The sequence below is a fragment of the Arachis hypogaea genome, chromosome 17, assembly GCF_003086295.3.
Source record: "Arachis hypogaea cultivar Tifrunner chromosome 17, arahy.Tifrunner.gnm2.J5K5, whole genome shotgun sequence".
In the NCBI taxonomy this organism is placed as follows: domain Eukaryota; kingdom Viridiplantae; phylum Streptophyta; class Magnoliopsida; order Fabales; family Fabaceae; genus Arachis; species Arachis hypogaea.
Genome location: NC_092052.1, coordinates 51,670,410 through 51,697,165, shown reverse-complemented (window position 1 = coordinate 51,697,165; position 26,756 = coordinate 51,670,410). Strand labels below are relative to the sequence as shown.

Genomic DNA, 26,756 nt, shown 5'->3' with positions numbered 1-26,756 from the left:
AAAAAAAAAAAAAAAAAAAAAAAAAAAAAAAAAAAAAAAAAAAAAAAAAATCCCGAGGCCTTTCCACGTGATTCTCAGATCTGAATGGAATGCAAGCTGCATCCAACAGTACTCAGAGGCTTCTTCTGAAGAAGAAGCTTATGATCCTGAGAACCCTGCAATAGCAGAGGTAAATTACTTAGGTGAACCTTATGGAAACACCTATAATCCATCATGGAGAAATCATCCAAATCTCTCATGGAAGGATCAGCAAAAGCCTCAACAAGGCTTTAATAATGGTGGAAGAAACAGGTTTAACAATAATAAACCTTTTCCATCATCCACTCAGCAACAGACAGAGAACTCTGAACAAAATACCTCTAATTTAGCAAACTTAGTCTCTGATCTATCTAAGGCCACTGTAAGTTTCATGAATGAAACAAGGTCTTCCATTAGAAATTTAGAAGCACAAGTGGGCCAGCTGAGTAAAAGGATCACTGAAATCCCTCCTAGTACTCTCCCAAGCAATACAGAAGAAAATCCAAAAGGAGAGTGCAAGGTCATTGAATTAATTACCATGGCCGAACCTGTAAGGGAAGGAGAGAACGTGAATCCCAAGGAGGAAGACCTCCTGGGACGTCCAGTGATCAATAAGGAGTTTCCCTCTGAGGAACCAAAGGAATCAGAGACTCATCTAGAGACCATAGAGATTCCATTGAACCTCCTTATGCCTTGGTATGTGAAATTGTTACTCAGGTTGTGAATTGATATTCGAAATTGATTCCCTGGCAATGGAACCAAAAACGGATGCACAGAACCATGGTCTCGACATATCTTCCACTTCGCATAACTAACCAGCAAGTGCACTGGTCGTCCAATAATAAACCTTACGTGAGTAAAGGTCGATCCCACGGAGATTGTTGGTATGAAGCAAGCTATGGTCACATTGTAAATCTCAGTCAGGCAGATATAAAATAGTTATGGAGTTTTCGAATATTAATTAATAAAAAGTAAAGATAGAGATACTTATGTAATTCATTGGTGAGAATTTCAGATAAGCGTATAGAGATGCATTTGTTCCTCTGAATCTCTGATTTCCTGCTATCTTCATCCAATCAGTCTTACTCCTTTCCATGGCTGGCTTTATGCAAGGGCATCACCGTTGTCAGTGGCTACATCCCCTCCTCTCAGTGAAAATGGTAAACGCACCCTGTCACGGCACGGCTATTCATCTGTCGGTTCTCGATCATGCTGGAATAGGATTCACCCTCCTTTTGCGTCTGTCACTAACGCCCAGCACTCGCGAGTTTGAAGCTCGTCACAGTCATTCAAACATTGAATCCTACTCGGAAAACCACAGACAAGGTTTAGACTTTCTGGATTCTCTTGAATGCCGCCATCATTCTAGCTTACACCACGAAGATTCTGATTAAGAGATCCAAGAGACACTCATTCAATCGAAAGTAGAACGGAAGTGGTTGTCAGGCACGCGTTCATGGGGAATGATGATGATTGTCACGTTCATCACATTCAGGTTGAAGTGCGAATGAATATCTTAGAAGCGAAATAAGATGAATTGAATAGAAAAACAGTAGTATTTTGCATTAATCTTTGAGGAACAGCAGAGCTCCACACCTTAATCTATGGAGTGCAGAAACTCTACCGTATGAAAATACATAAGTGAAGGTCCAGGCATGGCCGAGAGGCCAGCCCCTCTGATCTAAGAACTAGGCATCCAAAGATGTTCCAAGATGTTCAAAGATGTCTAATACAATAGTAAAAAGTCCTATTTATAATAAACTAGTCACTAGGGTTTACAGAAGTAAGTAATTGATGCATAAATCCACTTTCGGGGCCCACTTGGTGTGTGCTTGGGCTGAGCTTGAGTGTTGCACGTGTAGAGGTCCTTCTTGGAGTTGAACGCCAACTTTTGGGCCAGTTTGGGCGTTGAACTCCACTTTGCAGCTTGTTTCTGGCGCTGAACGCCAGAATTGGGCAGAGAGCTGGCGTTGAACGCCAGTTTGCGTCATCTAAACTCGGGCAAAGTATGGACTATTATATATTGCTGAAAAGCCCTGGATGTCTACTTTCCAACTCAATTAGAAGCGCGCCAGTTTGAGTTCTTTAGCTCCAGAAAATCCATTTTGAGTGCAGGGAGGTCAGAATCCAACGACATCAGCAGTCCTTCTTCAACCTCTGAATCTGATTTTTGCTCAAGTCCCTCAATTTCAACCATAAAATACCTGAAATCACAGAAACACACAAAAACTCATAGTAATGTCTAGAAATGTGAATTTAACATAAAAACCAATGAAAACATCCCTAAAAGTAACTAGATCCTACTAGAAACATACTAAAAACAATGCCAAAAAGCGTATAAATTATCCGCTCATCACAACACCAAACTTAAATTGTTGCTTGTCCCCAAGCAACTAAAAATCAAATAGGATAAAAAGAAGAGAATATACTATAAATCCCAAACTATCAATGAAACATAGCTCCAATCAAATGAGCGGGACTTATAACTTTTTGCCTCTTGAATAGTTTTGGCATCTCACTTTATCCATTGAGGTTCAGAATGATTGGCATCTATAGGAACTCAGAGTTCAGATAGTGTTATTGATTCTCCTAGTTCAGTATGATGATTCTTGAACACAGCTATTTTATGAGTCTTGGCCGTGGCCCTAAGCACTTTGTTTTCCAGTATTACCACCGGATACATAAATGCCACAGACACATAATTGGGTGAACCTTTTTAGATTGTGACTCAGCTTTGCTAAAGTCCCCAATTAGAGGTGTTCAGGGTTCTTAAGCACACTCTTTTTTTTTTTGCTTTGGACCTTGACTTTAACCGCTCAGTCTCAAGTTTTCACTTGACACCTACATGCCACAAGCACATGGTTAGGGACAACTTGGTTTAGCCGCTTAGGCCAGGATTTTATTCCTTTAGGCCCTCCTATCCACTGATGCTCAAAGCCTTGGGATCCTTTTTTATTTGCCCTTGCCTTTCGGTTTTAAGGGTTATTGGCTTTTTGCTCTTGCCTCTTGGTTTTAAGAGCTTTGGCTTTTTCTGCTTGCTTTTTCTTTCTATTTTTTTTTTCGCCTATTTTTTTTTCTGCAAGCTTTGCTCTTTGCTGCTTTTTCTTGCTTTAAGAATCATTTTTATGATTTTTCAGATTATCAAATAACATGTCTCCTAGTCATTATTCTTTCAAGAGCCAACATATTTAACATTCTTAAACAACAACTTTAAAAGACATATGCACTGTTCAAGCATTCATTCAGAAAACAAGAAGCATTGTCACCACATCAATATAATTAAACTAAGTTCAAGGATAAATTCGAAACTCATGTATTTCTTGTTCTTTTGAATTAAAACATTTTTCATTTAAGAGAGGTGATGGATTCATAGGACATTCATAACTTTAAGACAAAGTTACTAACTACTAATGATCATGTAATGAAGACACAAACATAGATAAGTACATAACATAGAAAACGAAAAACAGAAGAAATAAGAACAAGGAATGAATCCACCTTAGTGATGGTGGCATTTCCTTCTTGAGGAACCAATGATGTCCTTGAGCTCTTCTATGTCTCTTCCTTGTCTTTGTTGCTCCTCCCTCATTGCTTTTTGATCTTCTCTTATTTCATGAAGGATGATGGAGTGCTCTTGATGTTCCACCCTTAGTTGTCCCATGTTGGAACTTAATTCTCCTAGGGAGGTGTTGATTTGCTCCCAGTAGTTTTGTGGAGGAAAATGCATTTGAGGCATCTCCGGGATCTCATGGTGATGAGCTTCATGCGCCTCTTGAGCTCCATGAATGGGCTCTCTTGCTTGCTCCATCTTTTTCTTAGTGATGGGCTTCTCTTCCTCAATGTGAATGTCTCCTTCTATGAAAGCTCCAGCTGAGTAACATAGATGGCAAATAAGATGAGGAAAAGCTAGCCTTGCCATGGGGGAGGATTTTTCGGCTATTTTGTAGAGTTCAAGGGAGATGACTTCATGAACTTCTACTTCCTCTCCAATCATGATGCTATGGATCATGATGGCCCTATCCACAGTAACTTCAGATCGGTTGCTAGTGGGGATAATGGAGCGTTGGATGAACTCCAACCATCCTCTAGCCACAGGCTTGAGGTCCAGTCTTCTCAGTTGAACCGGCTTGCCTTTGGAGTCAATCTTCCATTGAGCTCCTTCCACACATATGTCCATGTGGACTTGGTCCAACCTTTGATTAAAGTTGACCCTTCTAGTGTAGGGGCGTTCATCTCCTTGCATCATAGGCAAGTTAAACGCCAACCTCACATTTTTCGGACTAAAATCTAAGTATTTCCCCCGAACCATTGTAACATAATTCTTTGGATTCGGGTTCTTACTTTGATCATGGTTCCTAGTGATCCATGCATTGGCATAGAACTCTTGAACCATTAGGATGCCGACTTGTTGGATGGGGTTTGTTAGAACTTTCCAACCTCTTCTTTGAATTTCATGTTGGATCTCCGGATACTCATTTCTTTTGAGTTTGAAAGGGACCTCGGGGATCACCTTCTTGGTCACAACATCATAGAAGTGGTCTTGATGAGCTTTGGAGATGAATCTTTCCATCTTCCATGACTCGGAGGTGGAAGTTTTTGTCTTCCCTTTCCCTTTTCTAGAGGATTCTCCGGTCTTAGGTGCCATCAATGGTAATGGAAAAACAAAAAGCTTATGCTTTTACCACACCAAACTTAGAATATTGCTCGCCCTCGAGTGAGAAAAAAAAGGATTAGATGAAGAAGAAGAAGAAAATATGGAGAAGAGGGGTGAAGTGTGTTTCGGCCAAGTAGAGAAGAGAGGGTTGTGTTATGTGAAAATAAGGAAGGATGGAGGGCTATATATAGGGGAGGGAGGGGGGTTAAGGTTCGGCCATTTAGGGTGGGTTTGGGTGGGAAATTGGTTTTGAATTTTGAAGGTAGGTGGAGTTTATGAGGTAGGTTTATGGGGAAGAGTGGATAGATGTGAGTGGTGAAGAGGTGATGGGGAAAAGAGATTGAGGTGATTGGTGAAGGGTTTTGGGGAAGAGTGTTTATGGGATTGTGTAAAAGAGGGGTAAGAAGAAGTGAGTGGAGATAGGTGGGGATCCTATGGGGTCCACAGATCCTGAGGTGTTCAAGGATTTACAACCTTGCACCAAATTAGGCATGTAAAATGCCCTTGCACGCAACTCTGGGCGTTCAGCGCCAGGTTGGTGCCCATTTTGGGCGTTCAATGCCCATTTGTTGCCTATTTTTGGCGTTGAACGCCAGAACCATGCTTGTTCTGGGCGTTCAGTGCCAGCTTCTCTCCAGGGTGCAGTTCTGGCGTCCAGCGCCCAGATGCTGCCCATTTTGGGCGTTCAGCACCCAGATACTGCCCATTTTGGGCGTTCAGTGCCAGAACCATGCTCTGTTCTGGCGTTGAACGCCAGACAGGTGCTTCCTCCAGGGTGTGATTTTTCTTCTGCTGTTTTTGATTCCATTTTCAATTTTTATATTTATTTTGTGACTCCACATGATCATGAACCTATAAAGACATATAACTAAGAAGAATATAGTTAGATAAATAAAAATTGGGTTGCCTCCCAACAAGCGCTTCTTTAATGTCAATAGCTTGACAGTGGGCTCTCATGGAGCCTCATAGATGTTCAGAGCATTGTTGAGACTCTCCAACACCAAACTTAGAGTTTGGATATGGGAGTTCAACACCAAACTTAGAATTTGGTTGTGGCCTCCCAACACCAAACTTAGAGTTTGACTGTCGGGGCTCTAGTTGACTCTGTTTTGAGAGAAGCTTTTTATGCTTCCTCTCCATGTTGACAGAAAGATGACCTTGAGTTGTAAACACAAGGGAGTCCCCATTCAATTGAAGGACTAATTCACCTCTGTCAACATCAATCACAGCTCTTGCTGTGGCTAGGAAAGGTCTTCCTAGGATGATGGATTCATTCTCTTCCTTTCCAGTATCCAAGACTATGAAATTGGTAGGGATGTAAAGGCCTTCAATCTTCACTAACACGTCCTCTACTTGTCCATAAGCCTATTTTCTTGAGTTGTCTGCCATCTCTAATGAGATTTTAGCAGCTTGTACCCCATAGATTCCCAGTTTCTCTATTACAGAGAGAGGCATGAGGTTTATCCCTGAACCAAGGTCACACAGAGCCTTAAAGATCATGGTGCCTATAGTACAAGGTATTATGAACTTTCCAGGATCCTGTCTCTTCTGAGGCAATGTCAGTTGATCCAGATCACTTAGTTCATTAGTGAAAAAGGGAGGTTCATCTTCCCAAGTCTCATTACCAAATAAATTGGCATTCAGCTTCATGATTGCACCAAGGAACTTGGCAACTTGCTCTTCAGTAACATCCTCATTCTCTTCAGAAGAAGAATACTCATCAGAGCTCATGAATGGCATAAGGAGGTTCAATGGAATCTCTATGGTCTCTAGATGAGTTTCAGATTCCTTTGGTTCCTCAGAGGGAAGCTCCTTATTGATCACTGGACGTCCCAAGAGGTCTTCCTCCTTGGGATTCACGTCCTTCTCTCCCTCTTTGGGTTCGGCCATTTTGGTTATGTCAATGGTCTTGCACTCTCCTTTTAGATTTTCTTCTGTATTGCTTGGGAGAGTACTAGGAGGGATTTCAGTGATCCTTTTACTCAGCTGGCCCACTTGTGCTTCCAAATTTCTAATGGAAGACCTTGTTTCATTCATGAAACTCACAGTGGCCTTAGATAGATCAGAGACTAAATTTTCTAAGCTAGATAGATTCTGCTCAGAATTCTCTGTCTGTTGCTGAGTGGATGATGAAAAAGGCTTGCTATTGCTAAACCTGTTTCTTCCACCATTATTAAAGCCTTGTTGAGGCTTTTGATCCTTCCATGAGAAATTTGGATGATTTCTCCATGTTGAGTTATAGGTGTTTCCATAAGGTTCACCTAAGTAATTTACCTCTGCTATTATAGGGTTCTCAGGATCATAGGCTTCTTCTTCAGAAGATGCCTCTTGAGTACTGTTGGATGCAGCTTGCATTCCATTCAGACTCTGAGAGATCATATTGACTTGCTGGGTCAATATTTTATTCTGAGCCAGTATGGCATTCAGAGTATCAATTTCAAGAACTCCCTTCTTCATAGGCATCCCACTACTCACAGGATTCCTCTCAGAAGTGTACATAAACTGGTTATTAGCAACCATGTCAATGAGTCTTTGAGCTTCTGCAGGCGTTTTCTTTAGGTGAATGGATCCACCTGCAGAAGTGTCCAATGACATCTTTGATAGCTCAGATAAACCATCATAAAATATATCCAGGATGGTCCATTCTGAAAGCATGTCAGAAGGACACTTTTTGGTCAACTGTTTGTATCTTTCCCAAGCTTCATAGAGGGATTCACCATCTTTTTGTTTGAAGGTTTGAACATCCACTCTAAGCTTGCTCAGCTTTTGAGGAGGAAAGAACTTGGCTAAGAAAGCCGTGACCAGCTTATCCCAAGAGTTCAGCTATCCTTAGGTTGAGAGTCCAACCATATTCTAGCTCTGTCTCTTACAGTAAATGGGAAAAGCATGATCCTGTAGACTTCAGGATTTACACCATTAGTCTTAACAGTATCACAGATCTGCAAGAATTCAGTTAAGAATTGAAAAGGATCTTCAGATGGAAGTCCATGAAACTTGCAGTTCTGCTGCATCAGAGAAACTAGCTGAGGTTTCAGCTCAAAATTGTTTGCTCCAATGGTAGGGATGGAGATGCTCCTTCCATGTAAATTGGAATTAGGTGCAGTAAAGTCACCAAGCATTATCCTTGCATTATTGTTGTTGGGTTCGGCTGCCATCTCCTTTACTTGTTCGAAATTTTCAATAAGGTTGTCTCTGGATTGTTGTAATTTAGCTTCTCTTAGTTTTTTCGTCAGAGTTCTTTCAGGTTCTGGATCAGCTTCAACAAGAATGCCTTTTTCTTTGTCCCTGCTCATAAGAAAGAGAAGAGAGAAAGAAAAGAAGAGGGATCCTTTATGTCACAGTAAAGAGGTTCCTTATTGTTAGTAGAAGAAGAAAAGAAGAAAAAATTCGAACACAGATATGAGAAGGGGTTCAAATTTGGTAAGTGATGTGAGGAAGAGATGTTAGTAGATGAATAAATAAATAGAATAGGATGAGGGAGAAGAATTTTCAAAAAATATTTTTAGAAAAAGAGTTAGTGATTTTTGAAAATAGTTTTTGAAAAAGGTTAGTGATTTTTCGAAAATAAAAATCAAAAATTAAAATAATTAGTTAATTAAAAAGAAATTTTGAAAAAGAGGGAAGATATTTTCGAAAATTAGAGAGAGAGAGTTAGTTAGGTGGTTTTGAAGAAGGTAAGAAACAAACAAAATGTTAGTTAGTTAGTTGAAACAAATTTTGAAAATCAATTTTGAAAAGATAAGAAGATAAGAAGTTAGAAAAGATATTTTGAAATCAAATTTTTGAAAAAGATAAGATAAGAAGATATTTTTGAAAAGATATGATTGAAATTAGTTTTGAAAAAGATTTGATTTTTAAAATCACAATTAATGACTTGATTCACAAGAAATCATAAGATATGATTCTAGAACTCAAAGTTTGAATCTTTCTTAACAAGCAAGTAACAAACTTGAAATTTTTGAATCAAAACATTAATTGTTATTGTTATTTTTGAAAATTTGATATAAAAATAAGAAAAATATTTTTGAAAAATATTTTTTTAAAATTTTCGAAAATAACTAAGAAAAATGAAAAAGATTTGATTTTTTGAAAAAGATTTTGAAAAAGATAAGATTTTCAAATTGAAAATTTTGATTTGACTCATGAAAACAACTAGATTTTAAAAATTTTTGAAAAAGTCAAATCTAATTTTCGAATTTATGAGAGAGAAAAAGGGAAAGATATTTTTTTTGTTTTTTTGAATTTTTATAATGAGAGAGAAAAACAAGAAAAATGATGCAATGCATGAAAGTTATGGATCAAAACAATGAATGCATGCAAGAATGCTATGAATGTCAAGATGAACACCAAGAACACTATGAAGGTCATGATGAACATCAAGAACATATTTTTGAAAAATTTTTAATGCAAGGAAAACATGCAAGACACCAAACTTAGAATTCTTTAATACTTAAACACTAAGAATTCAAGAATGCATATGAAAAACAAGAAAAGACACAAAACATGCAAATGCAAAGATCAAACAAGAAGACTTACCAAGAACAACTTGAAGATCATGAAGAACACTATGAATGCATGAATTTTCGAAAAATGCAAGATGAATATGCAATTGACACCAAACTTTCAACTTGACTCAAGACTCAAACATGAAATATTTTTTATTTTTATGATTTTATGATTTTTTTTTTGTATTTTCTTTTAATTTTTTTCGAAAATCATTTTGAAAAAGAAAAATAAGGATTTCAAAATCTTTAATATGAATTCCAGGAATCTTGTACTCTTTAGTCTAAAGCTCCGATCTGAGGGTTAGACATGGCTTAATAGCCAGTCAAGCTTTAGAATGGATTTACATCCATTGAGGTGATTAGTTGAAGACCAATCCCAAAGGAGTTTGGGTATGGCTTTACAGCCAGATAGGATTCAACACGTTACCATGAAACTCTAGAATTCATTCGTGAAAGCTTTGAAGCCATAGAATAATTTATTTTTGAAAACATTATTTTTATTAAATTTTTTTTTTCGAAAACAAAAGAAAAATTTTTGAAAGATTTTTGAAAAATTTTTGAAAACAGAACAAAAAGAAAATTACCTAATCTGAGCAACAAGATGAACCGTCAGTTGTCCAAACTCGAACAATCCCCGGCAACGGCGCCAAAAACTTGGTATGCGAAATTGTTACTCAGGTTGTGAATTGTTATTCGAAATTGATTCCCTGGCAATGGCACCAACGGATGCACAGAACCATGGTCTAGACATATCTTCACAACTTCGCATAACTAACCAGCAAGTGCACTGGGTCGTCCAAGTAATAAACCTTACGTGAGTAAGGGTCGATCCCACGGAGATTGTTCGTATGAAGCAAGCTATGGTCACCATGTAAATCTCAGTCAGGCGGATATAAAATGGTTATGGAGTTTTCGAATATTAATTAATAAAAAGTAAAGATAGAGATACTTGTGTAATTCATTGGTGAGAATTTCAGATAAGCGTATAGAGATGCGTTTCTTCCTCTGAATCTCTGCTTTCCTACTATCTTCATCCAATCAGTCTTACTCCTTTCCATGGCTGGCTTTATGCAAGGGCATCACCGTTGTCAGTGGCTACATCCCCTCCTCTCAGTGAAAATGGTCAACACACCCTGTCACGGCACGGCTATTCATCTGTCGGTTCTCGATCATGCTGGAATAGGATTCACCCTCCTTTTGCGTCTGTCACTAACGCCCAGCACTCGCGAGTTTGAAGCTCGTCACAGTCATTCAATCATTGAATCCTGCTCGGAATACCATAGACAAAGTTTAGACTTTCCGGATTCTCTTGAATGCCGCCATCATTCTAGCTTACACCACGAAGATTCTGATTAAGAGATCCAAGAGACACTCATTCAATCGAAAGTAGAACGGAAGTAGTTGTCAGGCACGCGTTCATGGGGAATGATGATGATTGTCACGTTCATCACATTTAGGTTGAAGTACGAATGAATATCTTAGAAGCGAAATAAGATGAATTGAATAGAAAAACAGTAGTACTTTGCATTAATCTTTGAGGAACAGCAGAGCTCCACACCTTAATCTATGGAGTGCAGAAACTCTACCGTATGAAAATACATAAGTGAAGGTCCAGGCATGGCCGAGAGGCCAGCCCCTCTGATCTAAGAACCAGGCGTCCAAAGATGTTCCAAGATGTTCAAAGATGTCTAATACAATAGTAAAAAGTCCTATTTATAATAAACTAGTCACTAGGGTTTACAGAAGTAAGTAATTGATGCATAAATCCACTTCCGGGGCCCACTTGGTATGTGCTTGGGCTGAGCTTGAGTGTTTCACATGTAGAGGTCCTTCTTGGAGTTGAACGCCAGCTTTTGTGCCAGTTTGGGCGTTGAACTCCACTTTGCAGCTTGTTTCTGGCGCTGGACGCCAGAATTGGGCAGAGAGCTGGCATTGAACGCCAATTTACGTCATCTAAACTCGGGTAAAGTATGGACTATTATATAATTCTGAAAAGCTCTGGATGTCTACTTTCCAACGCAATTGGAAGCGCGCCATTTTGAGTTCTGTAGCTCTAGAAAATCTATTTTGAGTGCAGGGAGGTCAGAATCCAACAACATCAGCAATCCTTCTTCAACCTCTGAATCTGATTTTTGCTCAAGTCCCTCAATTTCAGCCATAAAATACCTGAAATCACAAAAAAACACACAAACTCATAGTAAAGTCTAGAAATGTGAATTTAACATAAAAACTAATGAAAACATCCCTAAAAGTAACTAGATCCTACTAGAAACATACTAAAAATAATGCCAAAAAGCATATAAATTATCCGCTCATCAGCCATTCATGAGCTCTGATGAGTATTCCTCTTCTGAAGAGAATGAGGATGTTATTGAAGAGCAAGCTGCCAAGTTCCTTGGTGCAATCATGAAGCTAAATGCCAAATTATTTGGCATTGATACTTGGGAAGATGAACCTCCCTTGTTCACCAATGAACTAAGTGATCTGGATCAACTGACATTGCCTCAGAAGAAACAGGATCCTAGAAAGTTCTTAATACCTTGTACCATAGGCACCATGATCTTTAAGGCTCTATGTGACCTTGGTTCAGGGATAAACCTCATGCCCCTCTCTGTAATAGAGAAACTGGGAATCTTTGGGGTGCAAGCTGCTAAAATCTCATTAGAGATGGCAGACAGTTCTAGAAAACAGGCCTATGGACAAGTAGAGGACGTGTTAGTAAAGGTTGAAGGCCTTTACATCCCTGCTGATTTGATAGTCCTAGATACTGGGAAGGCTGAGGATGAATCCATCATCCTAGGAAGACCTTTCCTAGCCACAGCAAGAGCTGTGATTGATGTGGACAGAGGAGAATTGATCCTTCAAATAAATGAGGACAACCTTGTGTTTACAACTCAAGGATCTCTCTCTGCATCCATGGAGAGGAAGCATAAAAAGCTTCTCTCAAAGCAGAGTCAAACAAAGCCCCCACAGTCAAACTCTAAGTTTGGTGTTGGGAGGCCACAACCAAACTCTAAGTTTGGTGTCAAACCCCCATATCCAAACTCTAAGTTTAGTGTTGGGAGGTCTCAATAAAGCTCTGCACATCTGTGAGGCTCCATGAGAGCCCACTGTCAAGCTATTGACATTAAAGAAGCGCTTGTTGGGAGGCAACCCAATGTTTATTTATCTAATCTTCATTGTTTTTCATGTTTTATTAGGTTCATGATCATGTGAAGTCACGAAAAAAATAGAAAAATTAAAAGCAGAATCAAAAACAGCAAAAAAAATCACACCCTGGAAGAAGACCTTACTGGCGTTTAAACGCCAGTAAGAAGCACGTTTTGGGCGTTCAACGCCAGAACAGGGCATGGTTCTGGCGCTGAACGCCAGAAAGGGGCAGCATCTGGGCGTTTGAACGCCAGAATTGCACCCTGGAGAAGAGCTAGCGCTGAACGCCCAGAACAAGCATGGTTCTGGCGTTCAACGCCAGAAATGGGCAACAAATGGGCGTTCAACCCCCAGAACAAGCACCAATCTGGCGCTGAACGCCCAGAGTTGTGTGCAGGGGCATTTTGCATGCCTAATTTGGTGCAAGGTTGTAAATCCTTGAACACCTCAGGATCTGTGGACCCCACAGGATCACCTCAGGATCTGTGGACCCCACAGGATCACCTCCTACCTCCACTCACTTCTTCTCACCCCTCTTTCACACAATCCCATAAATACTGTTCCCCAAAACTCTTTACCAATCACCTCAATCTCTCTTCCCTATCACCACTTCACCACTCACATCCATCCACTCTTCCCCATAAACCTACCTCATAAACTCCACCTACCTTCAAAATTCAAAATCAATTTCCCACCCAAACCCACCCTATATGGCCGAACCTTACCCACCCTCCCTTCCCTATATAAAGGCCTCCATTCTTCTTCATTTTCAAACAAAACAACCCTCTCTTCCCCTCCTTGGCCGAAACACATCTCTCTCTCCCTCTTCTCCATTTCTTCTTCTTCTATATCTATTCTTTCTTCTCTTGCTCGAGGGCGAGCAATATTCTAAGTTTAGTGTGGTAAAAGCATAAGCTTTTTGTTTTTCCATTACCATTGATGGCACCCAAGACCGGAGAATCCTCTAGAAAAGGGAAAGGGAAGACAAAAGCTTCCTCCTCCGAGTCATGGGAGATGGAAAGATTCATCTCCAAAGCTCATCAAGACCACTTCTATGATGTTGTGGTCAAGAAGAAGGTGATCCCCGAGGTCCCTTTCAAGCTCAAGAGAAATGAGTATCCGGAGATCCGACATGAAATCCAAAGAAGAGGTTGGGAAGTTCTAACAAACCCCATCCAACAAGTCGGCATCCTAATGGTTCAAGAGTTCTATGCCAATGCATAGATCACTAGAAACCATGATCAAAGTAAGAACCCGAACCCAAAGAATTATCTCACAATGGTTCGGGGGAAATACTTAGATTTTAGTCCGGAAAATGTGAGGTTGGCGTTTAACTTGCTTATAATGCAAGGAGATGCACGCCCCTACACTAGAAGGGTCAACTTTAATCAAAGGTTGGACCAAGTCCTCATGGACATATGTGTGGAAGAAGCTCAATGGAAGATTGACTCCAAGGGCAAGCCGGTTCAACTAAGAAGACTGGACCTCAAGCCTGTAGCTAGAGGATGGTTGGAGTTCATCCAACGCTCCATCATCCCCACTAGCAACCGATCTGAAGTTACTGTGGATCGGGCCATCATGATCCATAGCATCATGATTGGAGAGGAAGTAGAAGTTCATGAAGTCATCTCCCTTGAATTCTACAAAATAGCCGAAAAGCCCTCTCCTGGGGCAAGGCTAGCTTTTCCTCATCTTATTTGCCATCTATGTTACTCAGCTGGAGCTTTCATAGAAGGAGACATTCCCATTGAGGAAGAGAAGCCCGTCACTAAGAAAAGGATGGAGCAAGCAAGAGAGCCCATTCATGGATCTCAAGAGACGCATGAAGCTCATCACTATGAGATCCCAGAGATGCCTCAAATGCATTTTCCTCCACAAAACTATTGGGAGCAAATCAACACCTCCCTAAGAGAATTAAGTTCCAACATGGGACAATTAATGGTGGAACATCAAGAGCACTCCATCATCCTTCATGAAATTAGAGAAGATCAAAAAGCAATGAGGGAGGAGCAACAAAGACAAAGAAGAGACATAGAAGAGCTCAAGGACATCACTGGTTCCTCAAGAAGGAAACGCCACCATCACTAAGGTGGACTCATTCATTGTTCTTACTTTTTCTGTTTTTCGTTTTCTATGCTAAGTGCTTATCTATGTTTGTGTCTTCATTATATGATCATTAGTATTTAGTAACTATGCCTTAAAGTTATGAATGTCCTTTGAATCCATCACCTTTCTTAAATGAAAAATGTTTTAATTCAAAAGAACAAGAAGTACATGAGTTTCGAATTTATCCTTGAACTTAGTTTAATTATATTGATGTGGTGACAATGCTTCTTGTTTTCTGAATGAATGCTTGAACAGTGCATATTGATGAGTATTTTGGAGGAAAAATAAATCTCTCCCAAAACACATAAATCTAACCGGCAAGTGTACCGGGTCGTATCAAGTAATAAAAACTCACGGGAGTGAGGTCGATCCCACAGGGATTGAAGGATTGAGCAATTTTAGCTTAGTGGTTGATTTAGTCAAGCGAATCAAGATTTGGTTGATGGTTTTGTGACTTGCAGAATTAAATTGCATTGAAGTAAAGAGAACAAGAAATAAATTGCTGAAACTTAAAGAACAAGAAATTAAATGGCAGAAACTTAAAATGCAAGAAATGTAAATTGCGGAATCTTAAAGTGCAAGGAATGTTATTTGCTTGAAATGTAAAGGGGATTGGGACGTGGATTTGCAGAAATTAAACAAGGAAAAGTTAAATTGCATCAAACAGAAGAGTAAAAGGGAATTGGGATTGGATCGGATCTTATAGCAGAAAAGTAAATGAACATGGAAAGCAAGAAACAGAATGTAAATTGGAGATTTGGATCTCAGGACCCAGAGACTAGAAAACTAAGTCTAGATCTCAATGCCTTCCTAGATCCAATAAGAACAATTGCAAGGGAATTGTAAATTGCAAAGAGAATAGATGAAGAGCAATTAATCGGAAATGAAATTCAATTAACAGTAAAGAAACAGAGAAATCCAAGATTGAGATTGAAACAGAATTTCTTCAATTCTCCAATCCAAGATTTAAGATAAGTGTAATTGAAATTGAAAGCAATAAAACTGAGAGGAAGAGAAGTGAATTCTCTTTCCTCAAGACAAAGAAATTAAAGTTCACTCTATAACAAAAGCTCTCCGAAAACTCTTATGAAAATTCCAAAAGAAAGCTCCCCGAAGAACTTGAATTCTATCCTATTTATACACTTTCTTCAAATGATCTTCAAGCCTTGAGTTGGGCCTTTGCTCTTGGTGGAATTGGGTTGAAAGAGGCCTTGGTTGATTGCTCTTGAAGTTTGAAGAAGAACCAAAGTGAACCAATTGAACCGGATTTAAGGTTAGCAAAAGTTAGACCAAAAGTTTGAGCCAAAGTTAGGGGTCTAACTTTGGCTCCAACTTTTCATAGCAGCAAACACATTTTTCTGGTGTGCACGTTGGTGCCAACGTTAGGGGTCTAACTTTGACCCTAACGTTGGCCTTGTCTAGTGTGCTTGTGGTGCCAACGTTAGCCTCCAAGTTAGGGGGCTAATGTTGGCGCAAACTTTTGCTCCTTCCCCATTGTAATTCATGTGCCAACGTTAGCCTCCAAGTTAGGGGTCTAACGTTGGCGCAAACGTTGGATGGCCAGGGAGGAAATCATGTGCCAACGTTAGCCTCCAAGTTAGGGGGCTAACGTTGGCGCAAACATTGGATGGCCAGGGAGGAATTCATGTGCCAACGTTAGCCTCCAAGTTAGGGGGCTAACGTTGGCGCAAACTTTTAGTGCCTAGGGGATAAATTTTCAAGTTCCAACGTTAGCCTCCAAGTTAGGGGGCTAACGTTGGAGCTAACTTTTCAACCAAAAGTTTGTGCAAAAGTTTGATGCTAACTTTAGGTCCAGCTTCTTGCTTCCTGGTTCAATTTCACTTATTCCATTGTCCTCTCTTCACTCCTAGCCATTCCTTCTTGCTTCAACCTTTCTCCAAGCTTTCTTCACCTATCATTAATCAACCAAACTCATCAAAGCTATGCTCAAAACCATGAGATATTCATTCTTTCATAATATGCAACAAATATAGCATAAAACCTCATGAAATGGCATGAATTCATATATGGTTGGTTCAATCAAGGGAAACATGAAAATCTACTCAATTAGCTTGCTTGTAGCTCAAGAAAGTGCATAATTCAAATGAAAACAAAAGAAAAAGACTAGCTAAAATAGGCTAGGATGGCTTGTCATCACATATGTCTTTTGAAGTTGTTGTTTAAGAATGTTAAATATGTTGGCTCTTGAAAGAATGATGACAAGGAGACATGTTATTTGATAATCTGAAAAATCATAAAAATGATTCTTGAAGCAAGAAAAAGCAGCAAAGAACAAAGCTTGCAGAAAAAAAAATAGGCGAAAAAAAATAGAAAGAAAAAGAAAAAGCAAGCAGAAAAAGCCAAAAGCTCTTAAAACCAAGAGGCAAGAGCAAAAAGTCAATAACCCTTAAAACCAAAAGGCAAGGGTAAATAAAAAGGATCCCAAGGCTTTGAGCATCAGTGGATAGGAGGGCCTAAAGGAATAAAATCCTGGCTTAAGCGGCTAAACCAAGCTGTCCCTAACCATGTGCTTTTAGCGTGAAGGTGTCAAGTGAAAATGTGAGACTGAGCGGTTAAAGTCAAGGTCCAAAGCAAAAAAAGAGTGTGCTTAAGAACCCTGGACACCTCTAATTGGAGACTTTAGCAAGGCTGAGTCACAATCTGAAAAGGTTCACCCAGTTATGTATCTGTGGCATTTTTGTATCCGGTGGTAATACTGGAAAACAAAGTGCTTAGGGCCACGGCCAAGACTCATAAAATAGCTGTGTTCAAGAATCATCATACTGAACTAGGAGAATCAATAACACTATCTGAACTCTGAGTTCCTATAGATGCCAATCATTCTGAACTCCAATGGATAAAGTGAGATGCCAAAACTATTCAAGAGGCAAAAAGCTACAAGTCCCGCTCATCTGATTGAAGCTATGTTTTATTGATAGTTTGGAATTTATAGTATATTCTCTTCTTTTTATCCTATTTGATTTTCAGTTGCTTGGGGACAAGCAACAATTTAAGTTTGGTGTTGTGATGAGCGGATAATTTATACGCTTTTTGGCATTGTTTTTAGTATGTTTTTAGTAGAATCTAGTTACTTTTAGGGATCTTTTCATTAGTTTTTATGCTAAATTCACATTTCTGGACTTTACTATGAGTTTGTGTGCTTTTCTGTGATTTCAGGTATTTTCTGGCTGAAATTGAGGGACTTGAGTAAAAATCAGATTCAGAGGTTGAAGAAGGACTGCTGATGCTGTTGGATTCTGACCTCCCTGCACTCAAAGTGAATTTTCTGGAGCTACAAAACTCAAAATGGCGCGCTTCTAATTGCGTTAGAAAGTAGACATCCAGGGATTTCCAGCAATATATAATAGTTCATACTTTGGCCGAGTTTAGATGACATAAAAGGGTGTTGAACTCCAGTTCTACGCTGCTGTCTGGAGTTAAACGCCAGAAACACGTCACAAACCAGAGTTGAACGCCAGAAATACGTTATAAACTGGCGTTCAACTCCAAGAATGACCTCTGCACGTGTAACATTCAAGCTCAGCCCAAGCACACACCAAGTGGGCCCCGGAAGTGGATTTATGCATCAATTACTTACTTCTGTAAACCCTAGTAACTAGTTTAGTATAAATAGGACTTTTTACTATTGTATTTGACATCCTGGATTGTATTCTAATCCTGTGATCACGTTTTAGGGGGCTGGCCATTCGGCCATGCCTGGACCTTTCACTTATGTATTTTTAACGGTAGAGTTTCTACACTCCATAAATTAAGGTGTGGAGCTCTGCTGTTCCTCAAAGATTAATGCAAAGTACTACTATTTTTCTATTCAATTCAACTTATTCCGCTTCTAAGATATTCATTCACACTTCAACCTGAATGTGATGAACGTGACAATCATCACCATTCCCTATGAACGCATGCCTGACAACCACTTCCGTTCTACCTTAGATTGAATGAGTATCTCTTGGATCTCTTAATCAGAATCTTCGTGGTATAAGCTAGATTGATGGCGGCATTCATGAGAGTCCGGAAAGTCTAAACCTTGTCTGTGGTATTCCAAGTAAGACTCTGGGATTGAATGACTGTGACGAACTTCAAACTCGCGAGTGCTGGGCGTAGTGACAGACGCAAAAGGATAGTAAATCCTATTCCAGTATGATAGAGAACCTCCAAGATGATTAGCCATGCAGTGACAGCGTATCGGACCATTTTCACAGAGAGGAATAGGATGCAGCCATCGACAAGGGTGATGCCTCCAGACGATTAGCCGTGCTGTGACAGAGCATTTAGACCATTTTCCCGAGAGGATTAAAAGTAGCCATTGACAATGGTGACATCCTTACATAAAGCCAGCCATGGAAAGGAGTAGGATTGATTGGATGAAGACAGCAGGAAAGCAGAGGTTCAGAGGAACGAAAGCATCTCCATGCGCTTATCTGAAATTCTCACCAATGAATTACATAAGTATTTCTATCTTTACCTTCCTTTATTATTAATTTTTGAAAACTCCATAACTATTTTATATCCACCTAACTGAGATTTACAAGGTGACCATAGCTTGCTTCATACCAACAATCTCCGTGAGATCGACCCTTACTCACGTAGGGTTTATTACTTGGACGACCCAGTGCACTTGCTGGTTAGTTGTATCGAAGTTGTGATAAATTATGAATTGAGATTAGAGCACCAAGTTTTTGGAGCCATTACCAGAGATCACAATTTCGTGCACCAATGTCCTAGAATACTCACTGTGATTGCATCCCATGAGACTTTTATTCATTAATCCTATTGTTGTTATTTCAGGGCTTATTTGTGTTCCTTGGGCTAAGTGCTTTGTAAGGGGGCAACTCTTTAAAATAAGCTTTCAGCCAACACTCTCGAACCAGTTGGTTCAAGGTGCTAAGTGTTGAAGCACCCCTAAGGACTTACTTGCTCAAGTCTCTCCCCCATACATACACACCACAAGCATATGGTTTATTTATTTTCTTTTCTTGAGACCTTGGTGTCCAGCACCTCTTTGGGTTACTAAATGCTCTGTATTGAGGGTTACTCTTGATAGTGGACTTTCAGCTGATAATCCCGAGTTAGTTAACCCAAGTTACCAAGTGATAAGGCACCCCTAAGAGCTTATTCATCCAAGTAGATCCATCACACAGGAGCACCATAGACACATGCCTCAAGATTAAAAACTATTGGTGCCTAGTCTTATTGCTTGTTCTTTTTCTTTTTTTTTTTCTCAACTTTGATTGTTCTTTCCCTTTTTCTTATTAGGATCTTCTTATTTAGCTAGTCTCATGGGGTGTGTCTCAAGCACAGTATTCATGACAGATAGTTGTCCTCCCACCTTATGGTTGAACCAACTTAGCTAACCTATGACTATACCATAAACTCATGAACTTATTCCATAGTATGAACTCCTCTCTGGTCTTAAAAAAACACTCATTCTCTTTTCATTTGATTTAAAGGGACAAACATACAAGTAAGCAAAGTAAGGATGCAGTGACATAGAGACCAGCAAACATAGACCTTTTCAACAAAAACTTAAAAGACAGAATTTAAAAAAAATTTAAACTAACATGGAAGCAAGTTCTATTTCATACAAGATCTTCCTTATTTAGAGCATAGAGAAAGATGGACCAAAGAAGGAATTCCACCACCTTTTACTCATGTGGTTGCCCATGCTCTCCTTCTTGCTTGTCCTCTTGGTGTTTTTCTTGATTGCTTGTGCTCCCACTTCCCTTGCCTTTTCCAAGCAGCTTCTTCCAGAAACCACCATCTTCCATCTTCTTCTTGAGTGTTTCCTTCTGCTCTTTCACCTTCCTCTCTTGCCTCTTAGAGCTTGATGCTGCCATGAATGAAGTTAATGCGAAAAGGGTGTAGTGAAGGGAAGAAATGTGGGATTTAGAGAGTGGGAAGTTGAAGAACTAGTTGCTGGAAAGTGAAGTGCAAGGGATATGAATTTCGAATGTGGAGATGGTGTGGATTGGATCCACTTATATAGAGAAGTGATAAAGAGATGAAAGGTGTGGATTGATGGGGTTGGTGTATGATGAACGGATGGGGTTTTGTATGGAGTAAGCACGAGGATTACCAACTTTATGATGGAGTTGGTTTAGTTTCCAAGTTTGTTCTTCCTCTAATGTTGCATGGCAACCATTCCCAATGCATTCCCCCTTGAGGCACGTGTGTAGTACCCTCTTCATGAAGTGGCCGAACCTTTCTCATTAAATTGTCCAATCAATCTCCTTCAATGCTCCTTTCCTTTCCCTATAAAGATCAAATAAGAAAAGTAAGAAATATCATAAAAAAATCAATTTAAATTTTACGGCTAGAATAATAAAGAGAAGAAAAGATTTTGTTTATTCATGAACTCCAACTAACTAACTAACTGTGTATCCTTATATGCACATTGGTGGCACCATGGGGTGACACCAAACTTAGTTTGGAGCACTGTGATGAAAAGTTCTGTTCAAAGCTCCACGACTAGCATGCTCTCAGTTGCATTCATTCTTTCTTGGCATGCTTTGAACACCAAACTTGTTCTTCACTATATACTGCAATATAAGGATTTCACCAAGTGTTTGTCAAGTTTAGGTTGGAATTCATGAATATTGACTTATTCACTAGTAAAAGCTCATAAAACATGGGTTGCCTCCCATGAAGCGCTTCTTTAGTGTCACTAGCTTGACGTTTCTCCTTCATCAGGGAGGTTGATAATGCTTCAAGTCCTCCCCTCTTGCCTTGGACTTATATCCATTGGTTGTATCAATGATCTCTACATGTTCCAAGGAGAGAACTCTGTTGATAGTGAAGACCTTAGGTAACTGAGATGGTACAGTGGGGAGATCAGCGGGGATATCTGGGAAGTAAGCTGAGATCACTTTATCCCCTGAAGAGAAGTCCTCTGTAGGGATCTTCTTGTTCCTCCACCCTCTTGGTACCTTCTTCTTTGTCCCTTTTGATGTTGCCTTGCTCTTGGTGACTTCTTCTTCTAAGGGAATTTTGTTGTTGTCTTCACATGTCTCTGGTGGTTTAGGTTCCTCCAGCTTTTCCTTGAGTTGTGACAACTACTTATTTCCTTGTTCATCAACCAAAGGCTTTCCCAGATGGGTTGGTTGTGTTTCAGTGCTTGCTTCCTCTATCAGCATCTCATTATGATCCTTGCTTGATTTTTTGTTTTCTTAGTCTACTTCTTGTGAGAGTTTGAAGACATTAAAGCTGAGTCGTTCATCATGGATCCTCAATATTAGCTCCCCTCGCTCCACATCTATGAGTGCTCTGGCTGTAGCTAGGAATGGTCTTCCCAATATGATTGGGTGAGTGTGACTCTCTTCCATGTCCAAGATGACAAAGTCTGTGGGAAGAAAGTATTTCCCAACCTTTAACAACACGTTTTCCACCACCCCTATTACTTGTTTTTGAGTTTTGTCAGCCAGCCTGATGACTACATCTGTGGGCAATATCTCATTGATCTGCAGCCTCTTTACCAGGGATAAGGGCATTAAGTTGATGCTTGCTCCCAAATCGTAGAGTGCTCTATCAAAAATTGTTTCCCCTATGGCACAGGGGACATGAAAACTCCCTGGATCTTTTCTTTTTGTAGGCAACTGTGGTTGAATGAGGGCACTGCACTCCTTGTTCATCACTATAGTTTGGCCTCCCTTGAGTGAGCTTTTCCTGGAAAGCAGCTCCTTCATATACTTGATGTATGCGGGCATTTGTTGAATAGTCTTGATGAATGGTATGTTGACATGCAGAGATGCAAACAAATCTAGAAACCTTGAGTATATTCTCTTCTCCACAGCACCATTGAGCAGTTGGGGAAAAGGTGCATAGAGTCTTAGCAGCTCCTGTTGTGAGATTTTTGGTTCTTGATGATCTTTTTCCTTCTTCTCTACTGAGGTATCTTCAGGTTGTTCTGACAGCTTGCTTGGCTTGTCCTCAGTCTCCTTATCACTTATAGTGACCATCTTGCAATCTTCCCATCTTAACTTCTTTGTTTCACCTCTCGGATTCTTCTCTGTGTCACTTGGGAATCCATCTGTGGGTTTGGGAATTTGCTCAGAGAGATACCCCACTTGAGATTCCAACCTCTTGATTGTGTCTCCCTGGTTCTTTAAACTGGCTCGCACTTCCTCCTTGAACACCTTGTTGTCTTGAATCTCCTTGCCTATGCCTTCAAGTAGATTCTCAATCCTTGAGAGTCTGTCATCAAATGATTGTAGATTGTAATTAGAGGTGGAAGGATGAGGTAAGTTATTTTGGTTTTGATGTGGATGTGGAGAGGTGTTGTTATTGGAGTGTTGATATGGTCTAGATGTGAAGTGTTGGTGGCTTGCATTGTTGGGATTTGGGCGTCTTTGATCAAGGCTTTGGTCTTGTTGATTTTCCCACCCAAAGTTTGGGTGATTCCTCTATCCAGGGTTGTAGGTCTTGGAGTATGGATCATGGTTTTACCTAGGTGAATTCTGGTGCACGAAATTGTGTTCCATGTTCTTTGTACTTGTGTGAGAGTAACAATATATAATTGTATTGAATCCTCATTGTGGCTCTATGTATGTGTGGACACAACTCCGTTCAACTAACCAGCAAGTGTACTGGGTCGTCCAAGTAATAAACCTTACGTGAGTAAGGGTCGATCCCACAGAGATTGTTGGCTTGAAGCAAGCTATGGTCACCTTGCAAATCTCAGTCAGGCGGATTTAAACATGATATTTTATTAGATTAAAATAAACAATAAAAGGGATAGAGATACTTATGTAGATTCATTGGCAGGGATTTCAGATAAGCGAATGGAGATGCTTTTCATTCCTCTGAACCTCTGCTTTCCTGCTATCTTCATCCAATCAGTCTTACTCCTTTCCATGGCTGGCTGTATGCAAGGGCATCACCGTTGTCAGTGGCTACATCCCCTCCTCTCAGTGAATCTTATGCTTACGCACCCTGTCACGGCACGGCTATTCATCTGTCGGTTCCCGATCATGCTGGAATATGATTCACCCTCCTTTTGCGTCTGTCACTAACGCCCAGCACTCGCGAGTTTGAAGCTCGTCACAGTCATTCAATCATTGAATCCTACTCAGAATACCACAGACAAGGTTTAGACCTTCCGGATTCTCTTGAATGCCGCCATCATTCTAGCTTACGCCACGAAGATTCTGGTTAGGAGATCTAAGAGATACTCATTCTAGCTTAATTCATGTAGAACAGAAGTGTTTGTCAGACACGCGTTCATAAGGGAGAAGGATGATGAGCGTCACACATAATCATCACCTTCATTACGTTCTTGGGTGCGAATGGATATCTTAGAAGCGAAATAAGAAGAATTGAATAGAAAACAGTAGTACTTTGCATTAATCTTTGAGGAACAGCAGAGCTCCACACCTTAATCTATGGAGTGTAGAAACTCTACCGTATGAAAATACATAAGTGAAGGTCCAGGCATGGCCGAGATGGCCAGCCCCCTAAACGAGATCAATAGTCTCCTAAGATGAACAATGGAATAAAACTGAGACCAAAGATGTCTAATACAATAGTAAGAGGTCCTATTTATAATAAACTAGTCACTAGGGTTTACATGAGTAAGTAATTGATGCATAAATCCACTTCCTGGGCCCACTTGGTGTGTGTTTGGGCTGAGCCTGAGTGTTTCACGTGCAGAGGCCATTTGTGGAGTTGAACGCCAGTTTCTGTGCCAGTTTGGGCGTTCAACTCTGGTTTTGGATCCTTTTCTGGCGCTGGACGCCAGATTTGGGCAGAAGGCTGGCGTTGAACGCCAGTTTACGTCGTCAATTCTTGGCCAAAGTATGGACGATTATATATTGTTGGAAAGCCCTGGATGTCTACTTTCCAACGCAATTGGAAGCGCGCCATTTCGAGTTTTGTAGCTCCAGAAAATCCACTTTGAGTGCAGGGAGGTCAGAATCCAACAGCATCAGCAGTCCTTCTTCAACCTCTGAATCTGATTTTTGCTCAAGTCCCTCAATTTCAGCCAGAAAATACCTGAAATCACAGAAAAACACACAAACTCATAGTAAAGTCCAGAAATGTGAATTTAACATAAAAACTAATAAAAACATCCCTAAAAGTAACTAGATCCTACTAAAAACATACTAAAAACAATGTCAAAAAGCGTATAAATTATCCGCTCATCAAATTCCCAATGTAGTTGGCTTGCTCCTGACTTCCCTCTGCTTCTTCATTCACTCTTTCTTGGGTTGTTGATGAAGTGGTGATTGCTGCTACTTGGTTCCTCTCCATCTTCTTGGTGAGGTCAGCCAGCTGTTGGGTAATGAGCTTGTTTTGGGCCAGCAGAGCATCTACATTATTTAGCTCCATTACTCCTCTTGTGTTCCCTCTTTCGGAAGCATAGAAGTAGTCATTCTCTGCTACAGTTTCAATGACATCTATGGCCTCCTCAATGATCTTCTTCTTGTTCAAAGATCCTCCAGATGAATGGTCTACGGCCTTCTTTGACTCATAAGAGAGCCCTTCATAGAAAATGTGCAGCTGCACCCATTCATTGAACATATCTGGTGGGCACCTCCTCGTTAGGTCTTTAAACCTCTCCCATGCTTCATATAGAGTCTCACCATCTTGTTGCCTGAAAGTTTGGACCTCAGCTCTCAGCCTATTGATTCGTTGAGGGGGGTAAAATCTTGCTAAGAATTTGTTCACCACATCTTCCCAAGTTGTCAAGCTCTCCTTTGGGAAAGACTCCAGTCACTTGGCTGCCTTATCCTTGAGTGAGAATGGAAATAAGAGCAGTCTATAGGCGTCAGGATGAACACCATTAGACTTCACTGTGTCACATATTCTCAGGAAGGTGGTTAAATGTTGATTGGGGTCCTCTTGGACACTCCCTCCAAACGAACAGTTGTTCTGAACAAGGGTGATGAGCTGTGGCTTCAGTTCAAAATTGTTGGCATAGATGGTTGGCTTTTGAATGCTACTTCCACAGTTTCCTGGGTTTGGATTGATGTAAGAGCTTAAAACTCTTCTATCCTCCCCAGCATGATTTGCTCGTCCTCTTCCGCCATGGTTGTGAGCTTCTTCTTCATGATGGTTTTCCATGTTTTCTTCCATGTTTGGTTCAAAGTATTCCTCAAAGTGTTCCTTCTCTTCTTCAGCACCAACTACACATTTTTCTCTTGCCTCCCTCCTTAGTCTAAGGAAGGTTCTCTCAGGTTCAGAATCAAAGGAAGTTGAAGCCCCGCTTCTTCTCCCTATCATACAACCAACAAGTACAAGCAAAGAGAATAGGTGTAGAAAGTATATCTGTCAGAATTACTGTTAGTGTGAGTGATGCAATATATCAAACAGTTAGTGGGTTAGTGAAATGAATGGTAAATAACAAAGAAAGAGTAGGGGGAAGGGACGAAGTTAACTAAAACAGAAAATAAATGACTCAAACAACAAAATTAAATCAAACAAAACAAAAATGCTCAATCTAGTTATCTTCCAATTTAATCATTGTTGATGCACAATCAATCCCCGGCAACGGCGCCATAAACTTGATACACGAAAAACTTGTCTCATAACAAATTTGCTTCGGCAAGTGTACCGAGTTTGTCGTCAAGTAAAAACTCACAATAGAGTGAGGTCGAATCCCACAAGGATTGATTGATCAAGCAACTTTAATTAGAGGAATGTTCTAGTTGAGCGAATCCAGGATTTGAGTTTAGAATTGCAGAAAATAAAATGGCAGGAAAGTAAATGACAGAAAAAGTAAATGCTAGAATTAAAGAACTGAAAGTAAATGACTAAAAGTAAATTGCAGAATTGTAAATGGGAATGGGAGAATTGCTCATAAAAGTAAGTAACAGAAATTAAAGAGAATGGGTAAGATCAGAAATGGGGAGTTCATTGGGCTTAGGAGATGTTGCATTCTCCGGATCAATTTCATTTTCATCTCTTCCTCAATCAATGCACTCATTGATCTCCTTGGCAATCTTAAGTGATTGAATTACAATTTCTTGTAATTCAATCTCTCAAATCTTGATCAATAGCCAATTCCTTGGTCAATTGCTCATGAGAAGAGATGAAGTATGGTCACTGATTATACCACATGCATTTCCCAAATCAAGTGTTGAGAGGATTATAGTCACATATCCATCCAAACCCAATTTGGTCCAGCATGAGAAAGCATTTCTAGCATGATCTCTTCATTCCTCTTTCAAGGTTCAGAAGAGATCCAAGTATGAATAGCTTCTTTTCCAAGATAATTACCCAATTGAATGAAGATCGAAAGCTTTCAAGTAAAATCAAGAGAAAAGAGAGAAGAAGAATAGTGAAAACTAGTATTGATCCATCAAATTACA

At 40.0% G+C, this 26,756-nt stretch overlaps 2 non-coding genes across 2 annotated transcripts; both read left to right on the top strand.

Moving 5' to 3' along the window:
* Nucleotides 1–7,321: 7,321 nt before the first annotated feature.
* On the top strand, nt 7,322–7,429 carry LOC112768906 (small nucleolar RNA R71). Its single transcript, XR_003186282.1, has one exon. It is a non-coding gene; the product is annotated as a small nucleolar RNA R71 (small nucleolar RNA).
* Nucleotides 7,430–24,961: 17,532 nt separating this feature from the next.
* LOC112768134 (small nucleolar RNA R71) lies at nt 24,962–25,068 on the top strand. Its single transcript, XR_003185573.1, has one exon. It is a non-coding gene; the product is annotated as a small nucleolar RNA R71 (small nucleolar RNA).
* The last annotated feature ends 1,688 nt before the right edge of the window (nt 25,069–26,756 follow it).